The sequence below is a fragment of the Thalassophryne amazonica genome, chromosome 17, assembly GCF_902500255.1.
Source record: "Thalassophryne amazonica chromosome 17, fThaAma1.1, whole genome shotgun sequence".
Taxonomy (NCBI): domain Eukaryota; kingdom Metazoa; phylum Chordata; class Actinopteri; order Batrachoidiformes; family Batrachoididae; genus Thalassophryne; species Thalassophryne amazonica.
Genome location: NC_047119.1, coordinates 17,203,037 through 17,215,754, shown reverse-complemented (window position 1 = coordinate 17,215,754; position 12,718 = coordinate 17,203,037). Strand labels below are relative to the sequence as shown.

The 12,718-nt window shown below is 39.9% G+C and overlaps 1 protein-coding gene across 4 annotated transcripts in view; it reads left to right on the top strand.

Moving 5' to 3' along the window:
• c17h18orf25 (chromosome 17 C18orf25 homolog) overlaps nucleotides 1-12,718 on the top strand; it is a 52,023-nt gene that overhangs the window by 20,008 nt on the left and 19,297 nt on the right. The window lies entirely within an intron of this gene.

Below are 12,718 nucleotides of genomic sequence, written 5' to 3'. Positions count from 1 at the left end.
TTGCTTTCAAAATTTGTGTTAGTCAACAGCAGGTGTAACAAGCCTGGATTTTTCTGATCATATCTTATTATGCACCACATTTATATAGAAATATTTTAATATTTTAAGGCAAGTATTCAGTATTCCCATAACTATATACAATTTCAAAGTATTTTCTCCCAGCACTGCCTAGGCTTAGTATATGTTCTAGTGAGAGCCTGGTGGGTTACATATAATTAAAAATCTACATAGGCAGGCTAGCAAATATAAAGGTCATATCTGATGGGAAAGGAGACTTACCTGTTGCTAGAAACCTTAGCGTGACAGTCTTTCGCTAGGTTTTATTGCAGCACGCATAGTCATGTCTTCTTTCTTAATAAAAGGCTCAACTGATGCTAAGATTTCATCAAAGGACCGGCGATCAATCTGGTGGTATTTGCGAAATGTCTCTGGATCCTCGGCATTTGGTTCCTGGACCAAATTACTGTACACCCCTTGATTCTCTCTCCTCTTTATCCAAGATCTTGTCCAGGTTTTACGACAAGCAGATCTTCGTCTTCGACACCGTCTCCGAATCAATAATACAGCTAAAAGACCGATCATATCATCTTCATCCGATGACAACTGGGATTCCATGTGTTCCGCCATTTTATCTATGACACGTGACACGGCGGTGGGGTACACAGGTCGTGGCGCAGGCGCAGTTCAGTCAGACTGAAAGCCGAATGCTTATGCTCCCCCGCACACAGCGAGTCATTTGTCACGCGAGGCAGAAATTATTAAACACGTTAGATAGTTTGCTTTTGGGTCAGAAAGGCAGATGACTCTCACAAAATCCACCGCAGACGAGGGTATCCTGCTTAAGCATTTGACCACGCGTGCCATTTGGAAAAGAATCTTCCCCCCGTGTGCGCCAGGCTTAAGCTACGTAAACACTGTCGGAAATACTCGGAAAAACAAGTACTCGTGTACTTTGTTTTCTTCAGTCTCCGTAGCTGTTTGTTTTTGAATGCCGTATACTTTTAAACCGGTCAAGGAAGTGCACAAAATAATCCCGGTGTATCATCGGCTGGTCACTAACAGGCCAAGTCTTAATTGTTATGATTTTGGTACGACGTGTCCTTTAAACTAGTTTAAATAGCTGTGTAAATGCAACAAATGTCTGGTTGTAAAATGTTTGGGTCATTCCAGTGTGTCTCAAGCTATAGTTGCGATGTTGCTGTATTAGCGTGAACATTTTGTTCTTTCTCAATTCTGTAAATGGATAGAACTTTGTCACATCCATATTGTGATAACCTCTGACCATCATCAGTGTACAGAAGTGAAAACCTGGAATAAATCCCCAATTAATATGGTGGTAGACCAGTGTAGGGCTGGCAGATGTGCTTCCAATGTCATAACTATTTCAGTCATTTACCTTGATTGCGATAAATTATCTATTTATAATGGGTTTTTTTGTGTGACCTGCCCTCAGATGTCTAAACTATTTTGTTTTTAAGTGGACTGCGTATTTGGTTATGATGGGTTATTTCTAGTACATTTCAGAATAAACATTAGTTATCCCTTGCTGACCAAAGGCCCGAAGGGGGATTATGTTGTGGCAGTTTCAGTCTGTCCATCAGTCCTTCCCAAAAAGGTATAAGCGTTCTGAAATCAACTTCTCTCACATTTTTAGGAGGAATTTCAAGAAACTTGGTACAGTTCCTATGCATACTGTAATACTGTACAAGATTGCCACATTTGGGTTATGGGCCTTGTTTAACAAACCTAGACACTGCCACTTACATGAGCTGGTGTCTGCATTCTGAAATCAAACTATCACATACCTTGAAATGTTATTAGAATGTAACAAGCACTTGAACCAAAGCACTGGTCTGTGAAAACTCCGCGGATCCAAGGAATTCTGCGGATTTCATCATGGGGGGGGGGGGTGTTAGTGTTGTACTCTAATTGTGATCGTTGCTGAGTTTTTAAAATGCCTATTGCAAAAAGATTCCTTTTTTTATGACATCGTGCAAGTTTTATAAGTCCGCGGACACTGATCTGTGTGTTACAGATACAAATCTGTGTCCTCGGAACCGCGGAAGTTCACCAAGGAAAAATGCCACTCAAAGCGTAGCTGTTACGACATTTATAGGACAGTCATAAAGTGGGACTGGTTGGTTGCTGCAGCGATGCTGTTTGGTTCCTGCAAGACGCTGAAGCTAAACGTAGCATGTAGCAACTCTAAAGTTTTTAAAAGAAGAATTTTGCAGCATGTCTGTTTTGCGGAGCAACGTCGGACAGAGAGACTGTTTTAAAAAGTTTGATAAGGACAAGAATCTGTGGAATTCTCGCTCACTTCATGAACACATCTGAAAGATAAACGGGAAAAGCGAACTGTGCGTCAGGAAAAAAGGTAAGAATTTTTCTCTCCCTGGAAAATAAACATTCTGCTGTTCAAACAGGGTTTTAGACAAGATTGACTCTTTTTTTATTATTAAGCTAGACTTTCTTTCATTGAAAAAGACATTGTGGCTTTGAATAGATTTACATTAATTTACACAAGAATGTAAATGAGTTTTTATTAATGTAGACTTTTTTTATGGGGGGAAAAAAGACACTGTCGCTTTGAGTGGATTCACAGGAATTTACACAATATGTGACTTCTTTACTATAAGGTATGTTATTGATATTTTACCCTGATTGTCAAAATATTCTACAAGCTTTAGCTGTGGTTTTTGAAATACTTAAACAGTCTTTTCAGTCTTCATGAATTTCATGTAGTTCAATTGTTCTAAGTTAATGCATAATGTGGTTTACAATTAAAAGGAAAATTATTCCAGGTCCTACTTCCATGTCATATTTTGTTATTTCAACATTATCATTGACAGGTCAAATGAAAGGTTGAATCTAGGATCATTTAAATGTGCACTTCTTTTGAGATTTTTTTTTTTCTTACAGGAGGTGCTGAAAATGTATCATTATATACAAAATTAATTTGATTTCTGGGCCCCGCGAGCCCTAGACCCAGACTCGACCCCCTGCAAATTTTTCTTGTATTTCACAGTTTTCATTTCACAGCCCTGAAAGCAGCATTTGCCAGCGGGGATATTGTGCTCTGAATGCTGTCATTTTTCCTTTTATGTGGAACTTTTAACACGATAAATTTAACCAAAAATGATATACCCGGAATTCAGTTAAAGCCTTTCAGATTTCACAAAACTGACAAAATTTAGTTTCTGGCATAATCCAAACATTATAATGTAGGTAAATTTTTGTAACTGTTTCAAAATTAATTATTTAATTTTAATGAAGAGAACATATTTACCTTGGGGGGAGTTCCATAATGAAAATTTAATTTTCCTTTTAACACCCTCTTCAGGAGGAAGTCCATGTGCGCATGCATGAGGTTTTAAAATGATTTTGACCCTGTGTGACGTGCGTACATGTCATGTATACGCCAACATTCGTAAGATGTCTTGTAAATCACTTAGAGATGTTATCTGGTTACAAAAACATTTTTTTTTTTTTTTTTTATTTCGAAGTGTTTATTTCTCACTAACCTTTACATAATATATGAGAAACCTATTGGATTTATACAGAAATAAGCAGTTTCGAAGTGTTTCCGCATCCTTGACTTACTTTGTTCAGACGAGCATCCAGCTGATGTCACATGCCTCTCTACTCTGATTGGCTGTTGCTGTGTGCTTCCCAGCATCCCTCTCGCAAGTTGAGGGACATGATTCAAGGCCATCTGTTTGTTGGAAATTTTTCCTTTCAGGGGAACCAATAATTTTTTTTTTTTTTCCAGACATGAATTTTGATCATATTGGCAATGTCATATTATGAATCGCCCATTTAAAGGCTAATAAATATAATTATAGTGGTGCCGAAGAAAATTCTTTACAACTTAAATCTTATGAAAAGCCATGTGCCTCAATATGGGACATGGCTTTCCATGACCAATGATAAGTTAGTTCTAGGTTATAAACTAGTACAAGCATTATTAGAATTTTACAAAAATTTTACAAAAGCAAGTTGGGCAGTTTTTTTGTTTAGTTTTCTCTCTCTTTTTACCTTTTAAGTAATTTAAACTCGGCAGTTTAGTATAAACAACTGCCGAGTTTAAATTACTTAATACTAATATACCAGTTATAACTAGTATATTCAATCAATCAATCAATTTTATTTATATAGCGCCAAATCACAACAGTTGCCCCAAGGCGCTTTATATTGTAAGGCAAGGCCATACAATAATTACGTAAAAACCCCAACAGTCAAAACGACTCCCTGTGAGCAAGCACTTGGCGACAGTGGGAAGGAAAAACTCCCTTTTAACAGGAAGAAACCTCCAGCAGAACCAGGCTCAGGGAGGGGCAGTCTTCTGCTGGGACTGGTTGGGGCTGAGGGAGAGAACCAGGAAAAAGACATGCTGTGGAGGGGAGCAGAGATCAATCACTAATGATTAAATGCAGAGTGGTGCATACAGAGCAAAAACAGAAAGAAACACTCAGTGCATCATGGGAACCCCCCAGCAGTCTAAGTCTATAGCAGCATAACTAAGGGATGGTTCAGGGTCACCTGATCCAGCCCTAACTATAAGCTTTAGCAAAAAGGAAAGTTTTAAGCCTAATCTTAAAAGTAGAGAGGGTGTCTGTCTCCCTGATCTGAATTGGGAGCTGGTTCCACAGGAGAGGAGCCTGAAAGCTGAAGGCTCTGCCTCCCATTCTACTCTTACAAACCCTAGGAACTACAAGTAAGCCTGCAGTCTGAGAGCGAAGCGCTCTATTGGGGTGATATGGTACTATGAGGTCCCTAAGATAAGATGGGACCTGATTATTCAAAACCTTATAAGTAAGAAGAAGAATTTTAAATTCTATTCTAGAATTAACAGGAAGCCAATGAAGAGAGGCCAATATGGATGAGATATGCTCTCTCCTTCTAGTCCCCGTTAGTACTCTAGCTGCAGCATTTTGAATTAACTGAAGGCTTTTCAGGGAACTTTTAGGACAACCTGATAATAATGAATTACAATAGTCCAGCCTAGAGGAAATAAATGCATGAATTAGTTTTTCAGCATCACTCTGAGACAAGACCTTTCTAATTTTAGAGATATTGCGTAAATGCAAAAAAGCAGTCCTACATATTTGTTTAATATGCGCATTGAATGACATATCCTGATCAAAAATGACTCCAAGATTTCTCACAGTATTACTGGAGGTCAGGGTAATGCCATCCAGAGTAAAGATCTGGTTAGACACCATGTTTCTAAGATTTGTGGGGCCAAGTACAATAACTTCAGTTTTATGAGTTTAAAAGCAGGAAATTAGAGGTCATCCATGTCTTTGTCTGTAAGACAATCCTGCAGTTTAGCTAATTGGTGTGTGTCATCTGGCTTCATGGATAGATAAAGCTGGGTATCATCTGCGTAACAATGAGAATTTAAGTAATGCCGTCTAATAATACTGCCTAAGGGAAGCATGTATAAAGTGAATAAAATTGGTCCTAGCACAGAACCTTGTGGAACTCCATAATTAACCTTAGTCTGTGAAGAAGATTCCCCATTTACATGAACAAATTGTAATCTATTAGATAAATATGATTCAAACCACTGCAGCGCAGTGCCTTTAATACCTATGGCATGCTCTAATCTCTGTAATAAAATTTTATGGTCAACAGTATCAAAAGCAGCACTGAGGTCTAACAGAACAAGCACAGAGATGAGTCCACTGTCTGAGGCCATAAGATCATTTGTAACCTTCACTAATGCTGTTTCTGTACTATGATGAATTCTAAAACCTGACTGAAACTCTTCAAATAGACCATTCCTCTGCAGATGATCAGTTAGCTGTTTTACAACTACCCTTTCAAGAATTTTTGAGAGAAAAGGAAGGTTGGAGATTGGCCTATAATTAGCTGTGATGGCTTTTTAAGTGATGGTTTAATTACTGCCACCTTAAAAGCCTGTGGTGCATAGCCAACTAATAAAGATAGATTGATCATATTTAAGATCGAAGCATTAAATAATGGTAGGGCTTCCTTGAGCAGCCTGGTAGGAATGGGGTCTAATAGACATGTTGATGGTTTGGATGAAGTAACTAATGAAAATAACTCAGAACAATCGGAGAGAAAGAGTTTAACCAAATACCGGCATCACTGAAAGCAGCCAAAGATAATACGTCTTTGGGATGGTTATGAGTAATTTTTTCTCTAATAGTTAAACTTTTATTAGCAAAGAAAGTCATGAAGTCATTACTAGTTAAAGTTAAAGGAATACCCAGCTCAATAGAGCTCTGACTCTTTGTCAGCCTGGCTACAGTGCTGAAAAGAAACCTGGGGTTGTTCTTATTTTCTTCAATTAGTGATGAGTAGAAAGATGTCCTAGCTTTACGGAGGGCTTTTTTATAGAGCAACAGACTCTTTTTCCAGGCTAAGTGAAGATCTTCTAAATTAGTGAGACGCCATTTCCTCTCCAACTTACGGGTTATCTGCTTTAAGCTGCGAGTTTGAGAGTTATACCACGGAGTCAGGCACTTCTGATTTAAAGCTCTCTTTTTCAGAGGAGCTACAGCATCCAAAGTTGTCTTCAATGAGGATGTAAAACTATTGACGAGATACTCTGTCTCACTTACAGAGTTTAGGTAGCTACTCTGCACTGTGTTAGTATATGGCATTAGAGAACATAAAGAAGGAATCATATCCTTAAACCTAGTTACAGCGCTTTCTGAAAGACTTCTAGTGTAATGAAACTTATTCCCCACTGCTGGGTAGTCCATCAGAGTAAATGTAAATGTTAAGAAATGATCAGACAGAAGGGAGTTTTCAGGGAATACTGTTAAGTCTTCAATTTCCATACCATAAGTCAGAACAAGATCTAAGATATGATTAAAGTGGTGGGTGGACTCATTTACATTTTGAGCAAAGCCAATTGAGTCTAATAATAGATTAAATGCAGTGTTGAGGCTGTCATTCTCAGCATCTGTGTGGATGTTAAAATCGTCCACTATAATTATCTTATCTGAGCTAAGCACTAAGTCAGGCAAAAGGTCTGAAAATTCACAGAGAAACTCACAGTAACGACCAGGTGGACGATAGATAATAACAAATAAAACTGGTTTTTGGGACTTCCAATTTGGATGGACAAGACTAAGAGTCAAGCTTTCAAATGAATTAAAGCTCTGTCTGGGTTTTTGATTAATTAATAAGCTGGAATGGAAGATTGCTGCTAATCCTCTGCCTCGGCCCGTGCTACGAGTATTCTGGCAGTTAGTGTGACTCGGGGGTGTTTACTCATTTAAACTAACATATTCATCCTGCTGTAACCAGGTTTCTGTAAGGCAGAATAAATCAATATGTTGATCAATTATTATATCATTTACTAACAGGGACTTAGAAGAGAGAGACCTAATGTTTAATAGACCACATTTAACTGTTTTAGTCTGTGGTGCAGTTGAAGGTGCTATATTATTTTTTCTTTTTGAATTTTTATGCTTAAATAGATTTTTGCTGGTTATTGGTGGTCTGGGAGCAGGCACCGTCTCTACGGGGATGGGGTAATGAGGGGATGGCAGGGGGAGAGAAGCTGCATAGAGGTGTGTAAGACTACAACTCTGCTTCCTGGTCCCAACCCTGGATAGTCACGGTTTGGAGGATTTAAGAAAATTGGCCAGATTTCTAGAAATGACAGCTGCTCCATCCAAAGTGGGATGGATGCCGTCTCTCCTAACAAGACCAGGTTTTCCCCAGAAGCTTTGCCAATCATCTATGAAGCCCACCTCACTTTTTGGACACCACTCAGACAGCCAGCAATTCAAGGAGAACATGCGGCTAAACATGTCACTCCCGGTGCGATTGGGGAGGGGCCCCGAGAAAACTACAGAGTCCGACATTGTTTTTGCAAAGTTACACACCGATTCAATGTTAATTTTAGTGACCTCCGATTGGCGTAACCGGGTGTCATTACTGCTGACGTGAATTACAATCTTACCAAATTTACGCTTAGCCTTAGCCAGCAGTTTCAAATTTCCTTCAATGTCGCCTGCTCTGGCCCCCGGAAGACAATTGACTCTGGTTGCTGGTGTCGCTAACTTCACATTTCTCAAAACAGTCGCCAATAACCAGAGTTTGATCCTTGGCGGGTGTGTCGTCGAGTGGGGAAAAACGGTTAGAAATGTTAACGGGTTGGCGGTGTACACGGGGCTTCTGTTTAGAACTACGCTTCCTCCTCACAGTCACCCAGTCGGCCTGCTTTCCCGGCTGCTCGCAATCTGCTGGAGGGAAACTAACGGCGGCCAAGCTACCTTGGTCCGCACCGACTACAGGGGCCTGGCTAGCTGTAGAATTTTCCACGGTGCGGAGCCGAGTCTCCAGTTCGCCCAGCCTGGCCTCCAAAGCTACGAATAAGCTACACTTATTACAAGTACCATTACTGCTAAAGGAGGCCGAGGAATAACTAAACATTTCACACCCAGAGCAGAAAAGTGCAGGAGAGACAGGATAAGCCGCCATGCTAAACCAGCTAAGAGCTAGTAGCTGCGCTAAGCTAGCGGATTCCTAAAAACACAGTGAATAATGTGTAAATAATTTAGAGGTGATTCAGCAGAGGGAGTGCTTTAGTTAAGGCACGTCAAGATTACACTGTGAAACAAATCGTTATCTAGATCAATCTAACTGCGCAGATTAAACAGCTAACAGATACAGCAAAACACCGCTGTGCTCCGGAACAGGAAGTGATACAATACCACAGTGAGAGCCAACCACCAGTAGAGGCAAGCAAGAGCTAAAGAGTAATTTTAGCTCTTGCTAAAGCTTAGCTCTAGCTCTTGCTTGAATAACAAGTAATCTGAATGAACAAGCACATCGAAAGATCGCCTCGAAATAATTGCCATGTAAATGGCTCAGTCTGACTAGAGTCGCCTATTCTGATCAAAATTTGGTAGCACGGTGGCTTAGTGGTTAGCGCTGTTGCCTCACAGCAAGAAGGTCATGGGATCGATTCCCACCTGTGGCCTTTCTGTGTGGAGTTTGCATGTTCTCCCCGTGTTTGTGTGGATTTTCTCTAGGTGCTCCGGTTTCCTCACATTTAAAGACATGCAGCTAATCAAATTGGAAACTTTCTAATTGTCCACATCAACCTTGCAAAAGAGGTCTCGATCTCAATGGAGCTAACCTGGTTAAATAAAGGTTAAATTACATTAGAAATTAAAAAACAAATAAATTTTGATCCGGTCAGAGGAGGTGGTGTAAGCCTCTTTCTATTCCGATCGGGGTCCATCTACACGGCGGATCAGCTTGCCAACCTGTGTGGAACCTTGTTGTGTGTGTCTGTTGCATCACATCACCACGTGACGCTTCCTGCTCTGTGTCCAGTAAAATGGCGGTGGAAAAACACAACTGGACTTCACAATAGACCACTCTCCTCCAATGTATTAAAATAATTTAAAATAGTGGAAAACCTCCAAGGTTCGCAATACAGACTTGTTTAACCAAGTGTGTGCTCCGAATCAGTAGGTCAATGCAAATTAAAAACCGCTGGAAAGCAATGAAGATCTTTTTCTACAAGGAGAAACTTTAAAAGAACAGAAGCGGTGCAGCTCCAACCCACTTCCCTTTTTATGAATTAATGGAAGAAATAGTTGGAGGATGGCCGCTGTCCATTTTGGAGGACACTGGAGTAGATGTTGGTTTTCCACCAGAGGAAAGCTCACCCAAGACACCCGAAAGTGTGGGAGGTAAGCCCTGATAAAATTACGCTAATGCACCACTCCTCTTTTTATTTAAGAGACATACTGTTAGCCACATGTGTGTATTTAATTCAAGTTAATGTTGGGATTCATGTTACGTTATCCCAGGTGTTTAGTAGCGGAGCTCCCATAGAAAGGCTCCCTCTGTGCAGCCAGCAATCCACTGCACCGTGAGTTATTAGCGGAGTATATTAAGGTGTGCGATTCAATGGAGAAAACCGGGAGTGATACTGTAAAGCATGAACACAAGGCTAATTGTCAATGAGTCAGCAAACACTCTATTTCCTCGTTCAGTTGAGTATATCACATTAACCACTGCTCTCACATATAGATGATGCAAACAGCGCACCGGAGAAGATTGATGGCATCAGCTCTCCACATCCTGAAGACAACACTGGGGAGAATGGCTGTTCTCAGCCTCCAGCCAAAACAAGTGAGTATGCTGCAAAATAAAACCATGATGATTTCTTGAAATTTCCTGGAGCGCTTGTTGAAAAGAAAAAAAAAAAAACAAAAAAACATACAAAGTCATTGCGTAGTTAGTTATTTATTTGAAGAGCTTTATTTTTTTTAGAAAAAGTAATGTTACAAAATTCCAGCAGAATATGACAGTTAATGCCCTTTAGACAGTTGAGACACAAACATACATTTATTTCAGTTATGTTTTCCTGTTTAGAGCTTTATGAAATCAAAACCCATGTGGATGGGTTTACAACATATTTGAGTACAAAAGTAGCATGATTCTTTGGTATAATACATGAGTGTGAAAGATCCACAAAGAGAAAAACTAAGATTTTTTTTTTTTTCTTTGCTGGCTGAAGTTATTACATTCTTTTTAGAACGAAAGCCATCATCTGGATATGCCAAGCTCCTGAGTGATTGGTCAGCTCAGCAGAGAGCCTTCCTGGACAATATGCAACAGCAGCATGAGAGGAGTCTGGAAAGAGAGGAGAGGTTTCTTTTCAGGTTTATGGAAGAAAGTACCCGCTCAAATGAACGCCTTTTAGGGCAAGTGTTTGATGGTCTTCGGGCTCTCCTTCCTCAAGCCTACTCAACAGCTCCATATCTACATGAACAAAGTCCACTATTTCATCACCAGTTTCAGTGAGCCACCCAACCCCGGTTACCACATGCCACATCTCTACACTCAGAATAATCAAAATAACAGTCGGAACTTTGACTACAGCCCTGATCTTTCGTTTCTTCCAGTTCTTTTTTTTTTTTTTTTTTCTCCTGAAAGTATGTTGTTGCGATGCCATAAAGAGCTGACTTTAGGCCTTGGTTTTATTTTATGGTGTCACAGTAATGCCAGTTTAAGATGTAATGCCAAGCTCTAAGTGAATACATTTTTTTTTTTTTTTTTTTTTTTTTTCTCACAAAGTAATGCAATTCAAAGAACGTTAGAGGTTTTTTGTTGTTGTTGTTCTTAATGGAGATGACCATGTCAGAGAGGAAAGTGATTGGACATGTATACCTTCAATGTCATCCTTGTCCTGCTACTCTGTCTTGGCTGCAGAAAGATGCCCACAAAGTGACCAACATTGTTCTACCAGTTGTTCTTTTCGTTGTCCCTAAGTTATGAAGTGCACAGCAAGTTGCTATCACAGTTAGCAAAAAGGTGACGTGAAATTCGCTTCTCTCCAGTAGCACCCTCCACCTTGACTTCAAAATCCCAATTCATGCAGCCTTTCACCAACCAGTCAAGTGGATAGGCAGGATCACTAATTATTTGTAGTTGTACAGCTTCTCCCTCAATGTTTTTCCACACGCTAAAACTGAATTTTTTTTTTTTTAATGCATAATGAGTCATTATAGCCTTAAGAATAAATCAAGGGGAAAAAGCACAGGGTGTAGTCGTATGACATTTTTTTTTTCCTCTTAGGAAAAGTGTGGAAGGTACCATTTGGCAGGAGCTGAGCTCTCAAAAAGGGCTGAATGGCACCAAATTTTGGCATTGTGGGCACTTCCAGGCATTTTGCAACTGATGCTCTAAAAGCTAAATATCAGAACTTGTTTTAGTTGAATAAATTAAGTAGGCGATGTAAAAAGACCTCACACACAAGGTTTGTTTCATTTGTCATATTTTGAAGTGGTTCATTGTGTAAAATGAATCTTGTTGGCTCTAGCCAAAAGCCACAGATAAAAAAAAAAAAAAAAAAAAAGTCGTAGAAATCTTAAGAGGTGTGATGTTAATGATTTGTGGGACTACAAAAACACACGTTCAGAAATAAACTACCGGAATTTGTGGTTGACAACACCCTGTCGTTCATAGGAAGGCCAACCCTTTCTATTCTCAAAGTCCTTGTAGCCATCTGAAGGAAGGAGGATTGGGATGTGTGTCCCATCAATTAGTCCCATTATTTGAAGGATATGACGTCTTTCCTCAGAGCTCCAGGTGATCTCCAAGGCTTCATTGTCATTTGGCACGCAAATTAGCTGTTTAATTGGTCCTTTCATTATGGCTTTGCAAAACATGTAAACAAATGTCTTTACTCTGTTCTTGTGGACACTGAATTGATTGGAAATGACATGGCACCCCGCACAGCTGGCAAGTTTATGTAGCACAGTTGCGACTCTCATTGTTGGCGGGATAGGAAGCCCTCACGGTAACGTCATTAGGTGCCATCTACCTTTCTGTTAGTGTGCACAGTTTCATAAATGACAGGCACCTCATTCAAAAGTTTTATTTCCATTCAACACCTGTGTATTCAAGTGAGACAACTTTATCCCACCATTTCTTGCTTCGGACTTTCATCCATAGATGACTTGGGAGAGGGGAAAGGTAACAGACATCTGCATCACATCGCAAAGCATGTTCCTCTGATGCTGCAGTTTCAAAAGAAATGTGCAAAGAATGACCGGAATCTTGATTGCTCCAGCTAACAAATCAATTGTTTATACCGGCGGCTTCCGTGTAAAACTCAAATTTGGCATCATTTGCGCATGTCAGACAGCAGATGTCAACGCAAAGCATTATGGAATTGCTCTGTTGACTGATTGGGATGGTAATCATG